General features: G+C 41.5%; 2 pseudogenes; both read right to left on the bottom strand.

Annotated features, from left to right (window-relative positions):
* Positions 1-1,638: 1,638 nt before the first annotated feature.
* LOC119519742 lies at positions 1,639-2,035 on the bottom strand (annotated as a pseudogene).
* Positions 2,036-15,525: 13,490 nt separating this feature from the next.
* Positions 15,526-16,003, bottom strand: LOC119519689 (annotated as a pseudogene).
* Between the last annotated feature and the right edge of the window lie 991 nt (positions 16,004-16,994).

Here is a 16,994-nt window from a genome sequence, read left to right as displayed (position 1 = left end):
TGAAGAAAGATGGGTCACTTCAGAATTGTACATTTTGCCTTTAAGTATACAGCCAGCTGAAACGGATTGAGTGAGTGCCCAACAGATCTTACCAGCCTTTCTATCATGCCCCCCCCCCCCCACTTCCTGGGGCCCTTTTGTATGCAGCACTCTGTAGTGGCTCATGTTGCATTTTGGGTCCCTGTGGCCTGGATATGTGTAGAGTTCTAACTTGCTGTTGTCAGTCTCCTGTCTTAGTCTGTAGGAGGGGGCTGGGCTGTGCTGCCTCTGGGTGACTCCGAAGCTGGCAGGACCTAGTGAGAAGGAAGGGAATGGGGTCCAGCAGGTGTCCAGGACAGAATTCTCCTGAGATTTTTCTCTGTATATGAGGGGTTATTAGCCCTTTATATTTGAAGTATATTGCAAATTTTCTTCCACTTTTGTCATTTTTTCCTTGATTTTGCTTATTATGCATTTTTGTCATGCAATTAATATATATATATATATATATATACACACACACACACACACACACACATACATAGTCATATTTACAGATCCTTTCTTTTATTACATCAGGGTCATAGTTAGAAAGCTTGCCCTATAGAGGCATTCACCCATATTTTCTTCTAGTACTTAATATAGTTTTACTTTTTTATATTTAGATCTCTGCTCCATTTGGAGTTTGTTCCTGTGTATTGTGTGAATGGGTCTATTTTTACCATTTTCCAAATGGCTTCATAGTCATCTCAACACTCTTAAAAATGACCATCTTTGCCCCAATAATTGGAGACACCATCCTTACATCTTTGGTTTATATATTTGGTTGGTTTTATTTCTGTACTTTCTTTTCTATCCATACACCAATGTGACACTGTTTCAATTATAGAGGATTTAGTATCTGGTATGGCTTGTCCTCCCTCATAGCTTTTCCATTTCTGTTTTATTCCTAGCAATTTTTGTCTGTTTATTTTCAGCGATTTGCTTTTATAGTTGTAGAAACTTGGATATTTTTCTCTCTTGAGGGTTGAGGGCCAGTAGAGATGGAGGGGCCAAAGCTGAAAGGAAAATGGATGGAGCAGGGTCCTTAGTGTGGTGTTAGCACAGGAGTCAGTGCACAGAGAAAAGGTGTGCTGCTGGTTGTGGTTCTGGGATTGCACTGCCTGCCCAGTAGCCACACTTCAAGTGACATGGACTGCTCTGCCCAAAGTAAGAAAGGGAGGCAGGAAGCTGGGATGTGCCACCATTCCTCAGTGACCTCTGATGTTCTAATCCAGCATATCATTCTGTGGCGTTCTCTCAGATGAGCCACCATTTGGTTTAATGTCTGCTGAGTGATGTTTTATTTAATCTTTCTATTTAAGCCTGTAGGGCATCTTGGACCAGCTTTGCTTTTACTCTAGATTCACTGTCGTCCCACCCAGCTTCTTCCTTCCCCAACATGCAAGTTCTTTTCCTACCCTGCCAGCCAGACAGGCAGGTGGGAGAGGCAGGCACGGCCTTCCTTGTCAGTACTTCGCAATTCTTTGATGTGAAAGGCAGCGCAGTCATTTAAACTTGATCCAACCTCTGCATCTTGCAAAGTTAACAGCTAAAAGAAATAAAGTAAGAAGGCAATGCTTGTGGAATGTACAGTGCATACTGGCGGCGCACACCTCATTACGATTCGCCTGCTTGCTTCTCCTGTTCAATCACTTCTTCGGAAGGCAGTGGATTTTTCTCTTGGATTTCTGTCTTCTTCAATTCCGACTTATCGAATTTCTCAATCTCAGCCATGTCGGGTTTGTCAGACATGGTTGTAGAGGAAGCCGAGCGAGGGGCACAAACGAGAGGAGTCTGGTCTGTGCAGTGGCCGCCGCTGAGTGTCCTGTTCTGTAAATTTTAATTTGGAGTTTATCATTCCCATGTAACTGCCTCCCTGATACACCCACCTACCGAGGTAGTGATTTCTGCTTCTTTTAGTCCTCTGCTGATTGTCTTCCTAACTTTTGTCTTACCCGTTAATCTTTCTGTTTTCGTATTCTCCAGAGATTTCTTCTACCCTCTGTTTTTCCATAACTGGGTGACATTGTCCAAAAACCAATCAGTGTTCCCCTTGGTTCTGTGCATCATTAGATCCATTTTAAATTGGATCGTGAATGTTCTGTTTATATGACCAATAAAGGTGTGCATCTTTTCTTTTATTTCATCTACTTCCTCCTCACATATTCACATATAGAATTTCTAATTAGGAGTGACAGGATTCCAGAGTCCAGACCCAGGAGAATCTAATACCCAGGGTAAGAATAGGAGATCCAAATTTTAACTAAGTTTAATCACAAATGTCTAATCATCTAAGATTGGGGGTCAACTGGCTTAGAAGTGTTTATTTTGTTCTCAGGAGTCAGTGGAGTCTGTCAGTGGATGCTGATGCATGTCAGTTATGTACAGAGTGCTTCAAGTGGTGATGTGTGATCAGAGTCCCTGCCTAGTCCCTAAAATCTGCTTTGAGAAACAGCTTGCCTTCTCTTAGTAACCAGAGTCCGTGCTTGGTCAACTAATCTGTCTTCCAGTCCTTAAAAATTAAAATGCTGTTATAAATGATAAAACAAATAACATAATATAGCACTTACCAATTGACAAGCATTGTTCTAAATGCTTTATCTATGTTATCTCATTTAATTATTTGCAACAACATTTTTGCCCAAATTTTACAGTAGAGGAAACCTGCAGCACAAAAAGGTTAAGTAACTTTCTCCAGAGCACACATGTAGATACTTGAATCTAGGCAGTAGTACTTACTTTGCTTGATGGTCTATGTTTTTGCTTCTAATCTATGATAGACCCTGACTTATGTTAGCCTGTTTTAAGTAGAGTAAAAGCCTCTTTCCCTGGTGACCAGAGAGTAGTCTTCCATGTAGAATTTCTCCCTGATGAGAAGTGGGGACTTCTAACTTTTCAGGGTCAATGTTTTTCTTGAAGGGAAAGTTCAGGAGGCCGAACCAACTCCAGGCAGCTGCAGCTTGCTTTTTCCTCATCCCTGATATGATCCTCATGATTTTGTAACTGCCTCCCTGATACACCCACCTACCGAAGTAGTGATTTCTGCTTCTTTTAGTCCTCTGCTGATTGTCTTCCTAACTTTTGTCTTACCTGTTAATCTTTCTGTTTTCGTATTCTCCAGAGATTTCTTCTACCCTCTGTTTTTCCATAACTGGGTGACATTGTCCAAAAACCAATCAGTGTTCCCGTTGGTTCTGTGCATCATTAGATCCATTTTAACCTGCCCTCATGCTAGGCTGTTATTGCAAGAATAGAAAAGCTCTTTGTTCGATTGAAAATCTAGGGCGTTTTAACATTAGCTCCACAGGGGCAGAAATTTTTGGCATGTCCACCGCTGTATCTCCAGTGCATAAAACGTTGCTTGTCACACAGCATGCGCCCAATAAATATTTGCTGAGCGAAAGAGTGAATTTTGATATAACTCTTCCAGTTTTTTTTCTAAACAAAGTGAACAGGTATCATTTTCCTTTTCTTGATTTAGTGTCACATTTGAAGATGAGAGGTACTGAAGATGAGGAATCTACTGAAAAGTATGAAAATTTTGGAAATGCAGAATCTAAGTGGCCAAAAATAGAAGGTCTTCAAAAGGATCATATTCAGGAATCTAAGGTTGGTGAAACTTACAATTGGCATAGCAAGGTACAGAATCAATTGGAAAAGCCCGAGGGAACAAGAATGAAGGAAGAGAAAAGTGGCGTCAGGGAAAAGATTGGCAAAGCCAAGCTTATGGCAAATATAAAGACAGAGCAGGAAGATGAGGCACCTGAGGAAAGCTTACATCTGAGCTCAAAACAGATTACCTACCAGACTGTCCATATAGAACAGCAAAGCAGTGAACAAGGCAAATGTGTGGAGAATATTAATGGAAACTCTCACCCCAGTCTACAGCAGAATACCAGTGCTATTAAGAAATCACATAAATGTGATGAGTGTGGGAAATTCTTCAAATATAATTCCCGCCTTGTTCAACATAAAATTATGCACACTGGGGAAAAACGCTATGAGTGTGATGACTGTGGAGGGACTTTCCGGAGCAGTTCCAGCCTTCGAGTCCACAAGCGGATCCATACTGGAGAGAAGCCGTACAAGTGTGAGGAATGTGGGAAAGCCTACATGTCCTACTCCAGCCTTATAAACCACAAAAGCACCCACTCTGGAGAGAAGAACTGTAAGTGTGATGAGTGTGGAAAATCCTTCAATTATAGCTCTGTTTTGGACCAACATAAGAGGATACACACTGGGGAGAAGCCCTATGAATGTGGTGAGTGTGGGAAGGCCTTTAGAAACAGCTCAGGTCTCAGAGTCCACAAAAGGATCCACACAGGGGAGAAGCCCTATGAATGTGACATCTGTGGGAAAACTTTCAGTAATAGTTCTGGCCTTAGGGTCCACAAAAGGATCCACACAGGGGAGAAGCCCTATGAATGTGATGAGTGTGGGAAGGCCTTCATTACTTGCAGAACTCTTCTAAACCATAAAAGCATCCACTTTGGAGATAAACCCTATAAATGTGATGAGTGTGAGAAATCTTTTAATTATAGTTCTCTCCTTATTCAGCATAAAGTCATTCACACTGGCGAGAAACCTTACGAATGTGATGAATGTGGAAAGGCCTTCAGGAATAGCTCGGGCCTTATAGTGCATAAAAGGATTCACACAGGAGAGAAACCTTATAAGTGTGATGTCTGTGGCAAAGCCTTCAGTTATAGCTCAGGCCTTGCAGTCCATAAAAGCATTCACCCTGGCAAGAAAGCCCATGAATGCAAGGAGTGTGGAAAATCCTTCAGTTATAACTCGCTGCTTCTTCAACATAAAACCATTCACACTGGAGAGAGACCTTATGTATGTGATGTGTGTGCAAAAACCTTTAGAAACAATGCAGGCCTCAAAGTCCACAGAAGAATCCATACTGGTGAGAAACCTTATAAATGTGATGTGTGTGGGAAAGCATATATCTCACGCTCTAGCCTTAAAAACCACAAAGGGATCCATCTTGGGGAGAAGCCCTATAAATGTAGCTATTGTGAGAAATCCTTCAATTACAGCTCTGCCCTTGAACAACATAAAAGAATTCATACTAGGGAGAAACCCTTTGGATGTGATGAGTGTGGAAAAGCCTTCAGAAATAATTCAGGCCTTAAAGTGCATAAACGAATCCACACTGGAGAGAGACCTTACAAATGTGAAGAATGTGGGAAAGCCTATATCTCACTATCAAGCCTTATAAACCATAAAAGTGTACACCCTGGGGAGAAGCCCTATAAGTGTGATGACTGTGAGAAAGCCTTTATCACTTACCGAACCCTTATAAACCACAAAAAAATTCATCTTGGGGAGAAGCCCTACAAATGTGATGTATGTGAGAAATCTTTTAATTACACCTCACTCCTTTCTCAACACAAAAGGGTCCACACTAGAGAAAAACCCTATGAATGTGACAGGTGTGAGAAGGTCTTCAGAAACAACTCAAGCCTTAAAGTACATAAAAGAATCCATACTGGGGAGAAGCCCTATAAATGTGATGTGTGTGGAAAAGCCTACATCTCCCACTCAAGCCTTATTAACCATAAAAGTACCCATCCTGGCAAGACACCCTATACATGTGATGAATGTGGAAAAGCTTTTTTCTCAAGCAGAACTCTTATAAGCCATAAAAGAGTCCATCTTGGGGAGAAACCCTTCAAATGTGTTGAGTGTGGGAAATCTTTCAGTTATAGCTCACTGCTTTCTCAACACAAGAGAATCCATACGGGGGAGAAACCCTATATATGCGAAAGGTGTGGGAAGGCATTCAGAAACAGCTCAGGCCTCACAGTACATAAAAGGATCCACACGGGCGAGAAACCCTATGAATGTGATGAATGTGGGAAGGCATATATCTCGCACTCAAGTCTTATCAACCATAAAAGCATCCATTGTGGGAAGCAACCCTATAATTGTGAGTGTGGGAAATCCTTCAGTTATAGATCAGTCCTTGACCAACACAAAAGGATCCACACTGGAAAGAAGCCATACAGATGTAATGCATGTGGGAAGGCTTTTAATATCAGATCAAATCTTATCAAACATAAGAGAACCCATATTGGAGAGGAATCTTTTAGTGTGACAAATATGGGAAATCATAGTATCATATTACAGAAGAGAACCCTCGAGGGAGGGAGTGCTCTGGATGGGACCAGGATGAGAATATCTCTGTAGAAGGTAGAGCTTGCCAAATCTCAGAGAACTCGTATGGAAGAAGAATCTTATGAATGTAAGAATGTCTGAGGTCCTTATTCATGACTTGTAATTTACATAGTGTAAACAAATCCATTCTAGATGATTGTGAGTAATCTTTTCAATGTGATTTTAAATTATAGTCAACAGGAAAGGCTCCACAGTATCAAAGTAGTTGAACCCATATGGAGTATAAAATAGTTCATATTGGGGATAAAACCAATCAAAGTGTTGGAGTCTGAAAAAACTCTTAAGCACAGACATTTCTGGACATAAAAGAAAACATGGATGAGGAAAAGACTTCAATTAGAGATCACGTACACCAACAGAAAGTTCATATCTGGGTGAATTCTGTGACCTGAAATGTAGGAAATTCAGGTGTAGTTTTGAATCTGTATTGTATATAAGTCAGTGAAAAAAGTCCAGGAAGGGCCTCCAATAGGTCAATTCAGGGAGAGACAGGCTTCAGGGAATATAGATGTATTTAATAATGACGATCATGAAGTGTAAACTTGATTTAATTGAGTGATTTTGGGGGGATTTACACAACAAAATTTGGATTTCGTTGTAGGAAAAGAAAACAATGTAGACTGTTACAAATATAATCAGAGATAGGAGAGAATCACACATAAATAAGACAAGTTGAACAGAGTGTGCTATTGTAATGTTTTAATACACTATTTAATGTTTTAATACACTAGTCTAATCGGCGAAACTTTTAAAAACTTACAGATGAATCCCTTCAATGAATGGTGAATGTGTGTGAAAACTTTGAAGGTAGTATTCACACATTATGCTACAGTGAAAGGTTCTACTATGGAGAGGATTTCAGCACATTCAATAAATACAGAACACATCTTCAACATGAATTTGCACCTTACATAACAGACTTGATTCAGGGATTCTTGTGACTAGGAACACTGGGAAGAAGGGCATTTAATTGCAGGTGTTAAAAGAGCCAGGTAGCTGCAAGTAATTGAGGGATGAAAGGAAATTCATACTTCATAAGTAATCCTGCTAAATATTTGACTGTTTTGGAATGTGTTATTGTAAAGGTTTCATGCACTACATATGTATATTGTCTGTTGTGAAATGTTATGAACACTTGTTCAGGGCTCCCTTTCTCTCTGTTAGGAAGGCCAGGTGGTTGTGGTGAGGTAAGATGGAACTCTACAATAAAGGATTTCCTCAACTGTAAACAGGCTGTGACTCACTTTAGATGGAGCAGTACACAGAGAAGGTCATTCAGCGTGTCAGATTTTTGTGGAGGTAAGGTATGCTAGATATGTTCAGGGCAGAAAGTGTGCATCTCACAGTTCTCATGGTATATATAGTTCAGAATTCATAAGAAGTTAGGTGCCGCCTCCTCCAGGAAAAGCACAGAATGGACTTTGAGGGGATCACGTGTAAACAGTGTAATCCTCATACTAGGGCTGGGTCATAACTCCTCAGAGGGGCAAGCTGTGTGAGTGCTCAGTCACCACACAAATGATTTGTCAGGACCAGATAGAATTTAATGAAATATTGCTAACTAGGTAACTCAAAGGGGAAAAAGAGACTATTAAGAGTTAGGTAACCTGTCCAAGAATGGGTGGGGCCCATTCAGTAGAGGCTAAATTCTAAGTCAGGTCTCCGGCTCGATCCACACTCTTTACAAGAGAACAGTCTTTAGCCATATAGTTTCCTATCCAGGCCTCACCCCTAGGAGTATAATTCTTTTACTTTGTCTCGAAATCCCCAGTAGTAAGTATTTATGGATGGGGAGTGAATGGGAGTGAGGGTGAGAGGAGGAAGGAGAGTAGGAAAGGGAGAGGAAAAGACAGCTTTTCTGTGACTCCACTTTGGAATGTTGTGAACACACTTGCTCTGTTGTGTTCATGTAACACTGGCAAACCTATCCACAGACTTGAATTAATTTATTCAGCAGATACTTATTGAGGGTGTGTGCTAGGCACAATCCACTGTTCTCGGCATGGGGGAAATGGGGGATGGATTACAGCGAGCTCTCCTCTCCTAGGGGTTAACAGTAGATGAAGGATAAGGGAAAGGCCACAAGCAAAGCCACCCTAAATGGAGGTCTGCTTAGCAGGAGTATGAACGAAGCTCTGCAGGCATTCAGAGGAGCAGACCATGGTGACATCTGAGTGGGACATTGAATTTTGGTTTTAAAAGAGGAGTGGGAAATAGGATGGCATGATCAAAGGCAGCTTTGGAAACACTCAGGTGTCCTCCAGAGCAGCTGTCACAGGCAGGACCGGCGCCTGTTGAACAGGAAGCAAGGACCAGGAAGGATGTGGGGTGAGCAGGCGGTAAATATTGATTCCCAGTGATTGACAGAGTTCTGATCGCCGTCCCATTTGCTGAAGATGAGACCAGCTCTGAATGTTTTAGGGTTACCTGAGGTTGCCATGTAACCACCGTGGGCCAGGTTGGTCAGTGTGGTGGTGGCTTAGGGCCACCCTGCACGCACAGCTTGACTGTCCCCACACGCGTACTTGAGTTCTACCTGTTCTAATGCACCACCTACTTTTGGGGAGATAAGTTAAATAACGAAAGGACAGTGGCTTCCTCTGGTTGGGATCCAGGAAACCCTGAGGACGCAGGGCCTCTGATGCATGGGAAACTGCCACGGGGCCACTTGGCCCCGGCCTGGAGTGCTGCCTAGGGCCCGATCCTTGTGGACATTACGGGACCTCGGGCTGTCGGGCTGTCCTAGATGGACACGGGTCTGGATCAAAGGAACTGGTGTGAGTGCACCTTAGGCTGACTCCGGCTGCAGGCTGGTTTAGGGAAACCACAGCCCCACCCCCTGCACATACACACTCTTCCAGAAGAATATTTGACATCCAGAAAGGAAAAATAAGCAAAGTTGCCAACATGTAGGTAAATCACATTGGGGAAATATGTATAATTTTCAGGTCTGTAAAGATACAATTGAAACATTGCACAATCGGAAGTAATTTGGAAGCTGGAAAAGCTGTGGAAAGTGGCCTAAAGTGCTAGGAGGAGGGTCAAAGATTTTATAAAGTAAATATGTATGGCAAAATGTCATGGGCAAGCACTTAAATGTTAGAAATAAAGTGTATAAATAAACTGGAATAAAACAAAAAAAGTCTAGAAGAGAGAAAAAAACAGGAAAGCTATGACAAGATTTTCTGTCTCTGGTAAAGATAGGCTAGGTTATTTGGATAAATTTCCCACTGAAAACAATGAGAAAGACTGCTTTAAAATATTTGTATATACTTTGGATGCATTATATGGTTTGAATATATCTCAAAATTGCATTGAAAGATTAAAAAAAATATATTTAGACAGCAGTGCCTCCAGGAGAGCATTATGACTGAAAAGATGGTAATCCCTGTGCACTTTTAGAATGGGGTTCTGGCATTAGGTGAATACTGACGGTGCACAAATGGGTACCAATTCATCAGCCACAAGGGGTGAAAGAGATCAGGGCCAGGTCCGCTGTGTTAATCACGTCTTCACCCCATTGGAGAGGGAGGGATTTCCACTCTTGGGGTTATGGGGCAGCTGAAGGTGGAACGTGCCCCGCTGCACAGATACAGATGGCCATTTATTAGTCACATGCTCACTGTGCAGGGCTGCACAAGGGGTGCACTGCAGCCGGCGCCTGGGGGACAGAGGCTTTGTTATATCAAGAGGTTGAAGTGACCCTTGGTTCCCACAGAAGATATATGAATAATCCCATGGGCTGCCAAGAAACTGAAGCCTGCTACCCAGGGGCAAGCAGGAACTGTGCCTGGTCCTCACGATAAGGAGGTTCGTTTGGCCAGGGGACTTTATCCACGCACGCAGAGTGGGGAGGGGAAATTGTACTTAGGGCTTTCAAGGTCTTCTGGTTTACCCAGGTGTGGAGGCACACATGACACTGGACCTTAATTTTAGGCCTTGTGCCACACTCATCCAAGGTGGTGAGTCCTATAGGAGACGTCCCTGAGGTTAAACTGGGTTCCCAGAGTGCCATACCTTCAGAATAAGATAAACCAAATCTAAACCCATCCCCCTCCTCCAGCCCCAGGGGACGGTAGAGACAACTGCCTTATTACTGAGCAGAACAGGAGAAGAAAAAGAAAGGAAAGAGAAAACATCCCTGAGACAAGTTGTAATCACAGACCAGCCCTTCCACTCCAGGTAAACAACCTGAGAATGGCAGAAACACAAACTTCTTTGGAAATGGACTCCACAATCTAAACCTCAGGTAACCCTTAGAAATAATTCTTCAGGGGTAATTATCAGCAAGCAAAGATAACCAGGCACAAAAGGGAAGAAGGCAACATGAGTGAAAACCAGCAGAAAAGAACAGGCCCACTTAAGACTAAACAGTAAATGAAGTGCATTTGTGAAAATGACTGCTTAAAATAATTTAAAGAGAGTTTTAAAACTTTAACTTATCTGTAAGGAACAGAAAACTATTAAAAGTGAAATGCCACATTTGAAAAAGAACCGATGAGATTGTCAAACAGTACAAAATACAAGACTCAAAAATAAAAACCCAATGAATTGATTTGGCAGCAGATTGGGACACAGGAAGAGAGCATTGGACTGAAAGATAGAAGTGAACAAATTAATCAGAATGTAGCATGAAGACAGAAAAATGTAAGAAAATACAGAAAGATGGAGAGGCTTCATTGAGAAGTTTTACTACATATTTGATCAGTTTCAGGAGAGAACAGGAAGAATGGGGCAAAAGAAATGGGGCTGAGAATTTTCCAAAACTGGTGAAAAAATACAAGTGTAGAGATCTAACAGCCTAAAGAATACAAAGCAGGAGAAATTTATATAAATCACACCTATGAACAGCAAAGGTAACTGCAGAAAACTACAGGTAGGAAAAAAATCTTAAAAACAACTGCTGTCAAATTACCACCAAAGAAATAACTGAACTTATTTGTCTTCTTTTTTGACTTCTGAACAGCAACAGTGAACAGAATGGAATGTAATTGTTGATATATAGATAAAAAATAACTGTCAACCTAGAATTTTATATTTATATTGTAATGACTGTCAACATAGAATTTCTACCTGAATAATCCCATGGGCTGCTTTCAAGAATGAGAACAAAATTAGCACATTTTAAGACAAATAAAAACAGAGTTTTTCCCCTGCAGGCCCATACTAATGGAAATTCTAAAGAATGTACTTTAATACAGAAGGAAAGTGATCTTAGATGGGGTTCTGAGATGCAAACAGAAGGAAGGGCAAAGAGATTGGGAAATAGGTGGGCAAATTCAAATGAACATTTTATAAGAAACAATAAAAATCTACAGTTGCTAAAATAGAATAGACTTAAAATAACAATAGCATGTAAGTGAAGAGGGAATAGATCAAACTGAGGTTTCTATAGTTTTATATTTTCAGTAGGAGGGTAAAGTTTTTGATTAATGTCATGTGATTAAAATCTAGAGTCATCATAAAATAAATGTATAATTTCAGTACTAGTAGAGAATTTATTTTTTAAACATCAATGAAAAGGTAAGTAAAAGAAGAAACATGGGATTAGAAAGAAAAAACAAAGATGTAGTGCTTAAGCCAAAAATATTTACATTCATTGTAATTTTAAGTGACAAAGATTGTCAGAGGACAAACATTCAAAACTTCATGATATGCTGCTTACAAGAGACTCAGCTTGAATATAAGGACACATGAAATTTGAAAGTAAAAGAATGAACAGCTATACAAAGCAAATAGTAGCCAATTGAAAACTGATGTAGTTCTACTAATATTAGATGACAGAGCTTTTTTTTTTTAATTCAGTTTTATTGACATATATTCACATACCATACAGTCATCCATGGTGTACAATCAGCTATGCACAGTACCATCATATAGCTGTGCACTCATCACCCCAATCTATTTTTGAACATGTTCCTTAAACCAGAAAGAATCAGAATAAGAATAAAAAATAAAAATAAAAAAAAACACTCAAATCACTCCCCCCATCCCACTATTTTTTCATTTAGGATTTGTCCCCATTTTTCTTCTCATCCATTCATACACTGGATAAAGGGAGTGCAATCCACAAGATTTTCACAATCACACTGTCGCCCCTTGTAAGCTACATTGTTTTACAATCATCTTCAAGAGTCAATTCTACTGGGTTGGAGTTTGGTAGTTTCAGGTATTTACGTCTAACTATTCCAATATATTAAAACCTAAAAAGTGTTATCTATATAGTGCATTAGAATGTCCACCAGAGAGACTTCTCGCCTCCAATTGAAATCTCTCAGCCACTGAAGCTTTATTTCGTTTCATTTTGCATCCTCCTTTTGGTCAAGAAGATATTCTCAGTCCCACGGTGCAGGGTCCAGATTCATCCCCAGGGGTCATATCCTGCATTGCCAGGGAGATTTACACCCCTGGGAGTCAGGTCCCACGTCGGGGGAGGGCAGCGAGTTCACCTGCCAAGGTGGCTTAGTTAGAGAGGGCCACATCTGAGCAAAAAAGAGGTACTCGGGGAGACTTTTTTTTAATTCATTTTATTGAGATATATTCACATACATGACAAGACAAAGCATACATTCAGTTGTTCACAGTACCACCACATAGTTGTGCATTCATCACCAAAATCAATCCCTGACACCTTCATTACCACACACACAAAAATAACAAGAATAAAAATTAAAGTGAAAAAGAGCAATTAAAGTGAAAAAGAACACTGGGTGCCTGTTTGTTTGTTTGTTTCCCCCATTTTTCTACCCATCCATCCGTTAACTAGACAAAGGGGAGTGTGGTCCATATGGCTTTCCGAATCACACTGTCACCTCAGGGGGAGACTCTTAGGCACAATTATAAGCAGGTTTAGCCTCTCCTTTGCAGTAACAAGCTTCATAGGGGCCAGCCCCAAGACAGAGGGCTCAGCACATCAAGGTGTCAGTCCCCAGTGTTTGTGAGGACATCAGCAACAATCCAGTTGAGGAAGCCCACCACCTCTGCATCCTCCCCCAGCTCTTCAGGGGGGCCCCGAATATATTTTTTTATTCTCCACCCAAATTACTTTAGGATGTGTTGCTATTTCATTCTCCACCCAAATTACTTTAGGATGTGTTGCTATTTCATTTAAGACAAAAGGTTCAGGGAAGAGGAAACATTGGGAAGATATGATACTTTTAAATTAGTATCTATCTAATAACATAGCCTCAAAATTGGCAAAAATACACAGAGCTAAAAAGAAGAAATACAGAAATCCACAATCAAGATTGGAGATTTTTGATACCTTTCTCTTAGTAATCACTAACACAAGCAGACTAAAAATTATTAAAGATAGGGATTTGAACAATATGATTAAACAATCTAATGGCTATATATGGCACCCTACAACCATTGTCAAGGATACATATTTTTTCCAAACACATGAAACATTTCAAAATTTTACCATATGTTGGACTATAAAGATAGTCTCACTGAATTTTAAAGGATTGAAATCAGAGTATGTTCTCTGAGTAATAAAATGATACCTAGGACAGCCCCATCAACCCATACATTTCTAAATATAAATCATGATTCAAAGAAGAAAATGTTTTGAACAGATACTGCAAAATACTACATACTACATACATACATACTACATATCAAAAACAGTGGAATGTTGCTTAAGCAGTGCTTAGAAATTTACAGCCCAAAAAGTTGCAGAGGTTACCTATTTACCAATAGTTAAGTTGTCTTGAGGCCATTTCAATTAAATATTTTAAATTTTTCATTCAGATGTCATATCTTAGATCCTGAATATGCCATTGAAAAACAAAAAACAACACCTGCATAAGCACAAACCACAGAGCCTAGATGCCAGCTTCTTTTTCAGGAGGCTTTTTTTCTTCTGAAAACAAAGATCTACTCAAGCATGTTATAACAGGGAGAGTCTCTGCGTTGCGTGAACCATCCTCACGCCACCTGTGAAGACAGCTACACAGTTGTCTCCTTTTGTGGCCCTCACCTGCTCAACGATGCTTTGCAAGCTGATGCACGTGTATTAAATCAACTCTTCCTGGTTTAATTGCCCGACACACAGATGGAGATAACTCTCAGTTGACGAGAGCATCATCTGCTTTGGAAAGCAGGTCAGTAGGTAGCCAGGCCATGGACGCTGAGGGACATGGCCATGGTTCTCGGATGGCCACAGGTCTACAGGCAGAAAATGCCGAGTTTTCTTTTGGGTCCATTCCAGCATGAAAACAGCTGTTCAAACTCATTTCCAGAGATTCTCAATAGATAGCTTGGTATGTTACAGAAATCCTAATAATTAAGATCAGCTTTTTTTTATTCCAATTTGAATAGGAAATCAATTAAATATTGTGGCAACCCCTTCTCACTGCCTCTGGAAAGACTAGCTCACCTGACCACAAGCCACCCCTGTTTTTGCCATCTGGATCAATGGTTCTGGAATAGACAACACTGGATTGAGTCTTTCCAAGGCAGCATGGCCCTTATTTCAGTTTACATTTTTACACAAAGAGACAGATTTATTCACGTTGGCTTCTGGGTTTAGCTACTGTTTTGGGTTTGGGGATTGGGGAAACAGATCTGCCTTGGGTCTGTTTCTTTGTGTCTTGGCCTCTGAGAGCCAAATGACCTTGCTTTTTCTTCTTCCCGAGTTTCCCATGCCCATTTGGGCAAGGATATCAATTAAGTGAAGAAACTGTCATTGAGATATTAATGTCTGCTCAGTTGAAAATGGCTGAGGAAAATACTGTGAAATTTATAGTTGAAAACATTTTTTCACGTTCTAACAATAAATGTCGACGCTTCTGATGGTTTACATGTGCCAAGCTTTATTTACGTTAAGTCATTTATACCTCACAATAATCATATTGATTAGAAACTCTATTTTCCAAATTTTACAGCAGAAGAAAATTGCTTAGACCTTTCCCAAAGCCACAGTTACTAAATGTTAGAGTCAGACCAGGGCAGTTTGCCTGCAGAGCACAAGTGGCCGCCACACTTGGCCACCAACCAGGGTTTTCCAAGGTTTTCCACTCAACGTGAACAAATACAGTTTGGAGATGCCAGAAATGCAGCCACATCCAACCTTGTTTATGTTTTAGGTCTTACCTAGTTTGTTTGCTTTTTGATTGTTTTAAGTTTTTATTACATAATCATAAACTTATCTCTTCAATCCAGCTAGACTTGGAAGGGGACATAATGTAGAACCCAAAGAACTGCAGTGAGAGCACAAAGGTGATAGGAAACTGAGAGCAGACAGGAGTGGTGGGATGATCCCCTGAGCCACAGAAGGAATGGTCTGGGGTTAAGACAAAACAGAAATCAAATTTATTAGACTTGGCCACAGTTGGCAATGGTGATCTTCTTTCTGGGCTTGCCATTTCTGGACCCAAAGCACTCCATGGCTTCCACAATATTCATGCCCACTCGCACCTCACCAAAGTCCACGTCCTTGCCATCCAACCACTGTCTTAGCAGTGCAGATGAAAAACTGGGAAGCATTTGTGTTGGGTCCAGCATTGGCCATGGACAAGATGCCAGGACCCGTGTGCTTCAGGATGAAGTTCTCATCATCAAACTTCTCCCTGTAGATGGACGTGCTTCCAGTGCCGTTATGGCCTGTGAAGTCACCACCCTGACACGGGAACACAAGAATAATTCTGTGAAAGCAGGAAACTTTATAATCAAATCCTTTCTCCCCAGTGCTCAGAGCATAAAAATTTTCAGCTTTCTTTGGAACTTTGTCTACAAACAGCTGGAAGGACTCGCGGTCAACAGTGATGTTGAAGAACGTGGTGGGGTTGACCATGGCCACGGGCAGGGGGCTGCAGCAGAGGGTGGCAGTGTCTGTAAGGCCCTTGTCTGGTTTTGATGAGGTTTTCTATGTAAATATCTCTTGTGATAAACCACAAGAAAATCAGTGTCCAGCTGCAGAGAGCAGACATTGGTGAGTTTTTTAAATATCCGAGCGTGAACTGGGAGACTTCTGACCACAACATGGAAAGTGCAGCCTTATAAACAGTCCCTGGCTGGGGCCTGGCAAAACCGGTCAGGCTGACCACCTCCCTACCAGCAACAACTGCAAAGCAGCCGGGCCTGGAGGACCTGAACTGAGAGGCCACCCCTTCCCTGGAGGACCAGCTCCTACAACAGTGGCTCTCAGGCTTGAGCAAGTGTCAGAATCACCTGCACGGCTTGTTAAAACAAACTGCTGTGCCCCAGCCCCCGAGTTTGATTCAATAGGTCTGGAGTGGTTGAGAATTTGCATTTCTAGCAAAAAAAAAAAAGTTCCCAGGTGTTGTAATGCTTTTAGTCACACACTTAAGTTCAACCTAGTTGAACTGAGAGCTGCTGTTCTAGAACCTCTCGACACTGAACTCCACCAGCTCTGGCTCCCGAGCGCTCACGTGGCGGTCGGTGCTCTGGTGCATAAGGTGAATAGTGAAGACATCATCTCAGAGTTTAAATAATGCTTCATACCCATAGTACAAAAAATATTACCGAGTGTAGTCGAATTAATTTCCTAATTCAACTGTAATTAATTACCACAATTGGCTGGCTTAAAACTGCAAATTTATTATATTAAGAATTCTGAAGATCAAAACACCGACAGCGGCAGGACGCTCCTTATCGCCGGGCCCCGCCCCCGCCAAGCCCCGCCCCCGCCAAGCCCCGCCCCCGCCGGGCCCCGCCCCCACGGCGCGGCGCTCGGACCGGCCCACCCCGCTTCGTCCCGCCCCAGGGCTGAGGCCGCCGGAAGTGCGGCCATTGCGCCCCGCCCCTGCCCGGCCGCTCTAGGC

This window comes from Choloepus didactylus, chromosome 24, assembly GCF_015220235.1.
Source record: "Choloepus didactylus isolate mChoDid1 chromosome 24, mChoDid1.pri, whole genome shotgun sequence".
Taxonomy (NCBI): Eukaryota; Metazoa; Chordata; class Mammalia; order Pilosa; family Megalonychidae; genus Choloepus; species Choloepus didactylus.
This window is presented reverse-complemented; position numbering and strand designations above follow the sequence as displayed.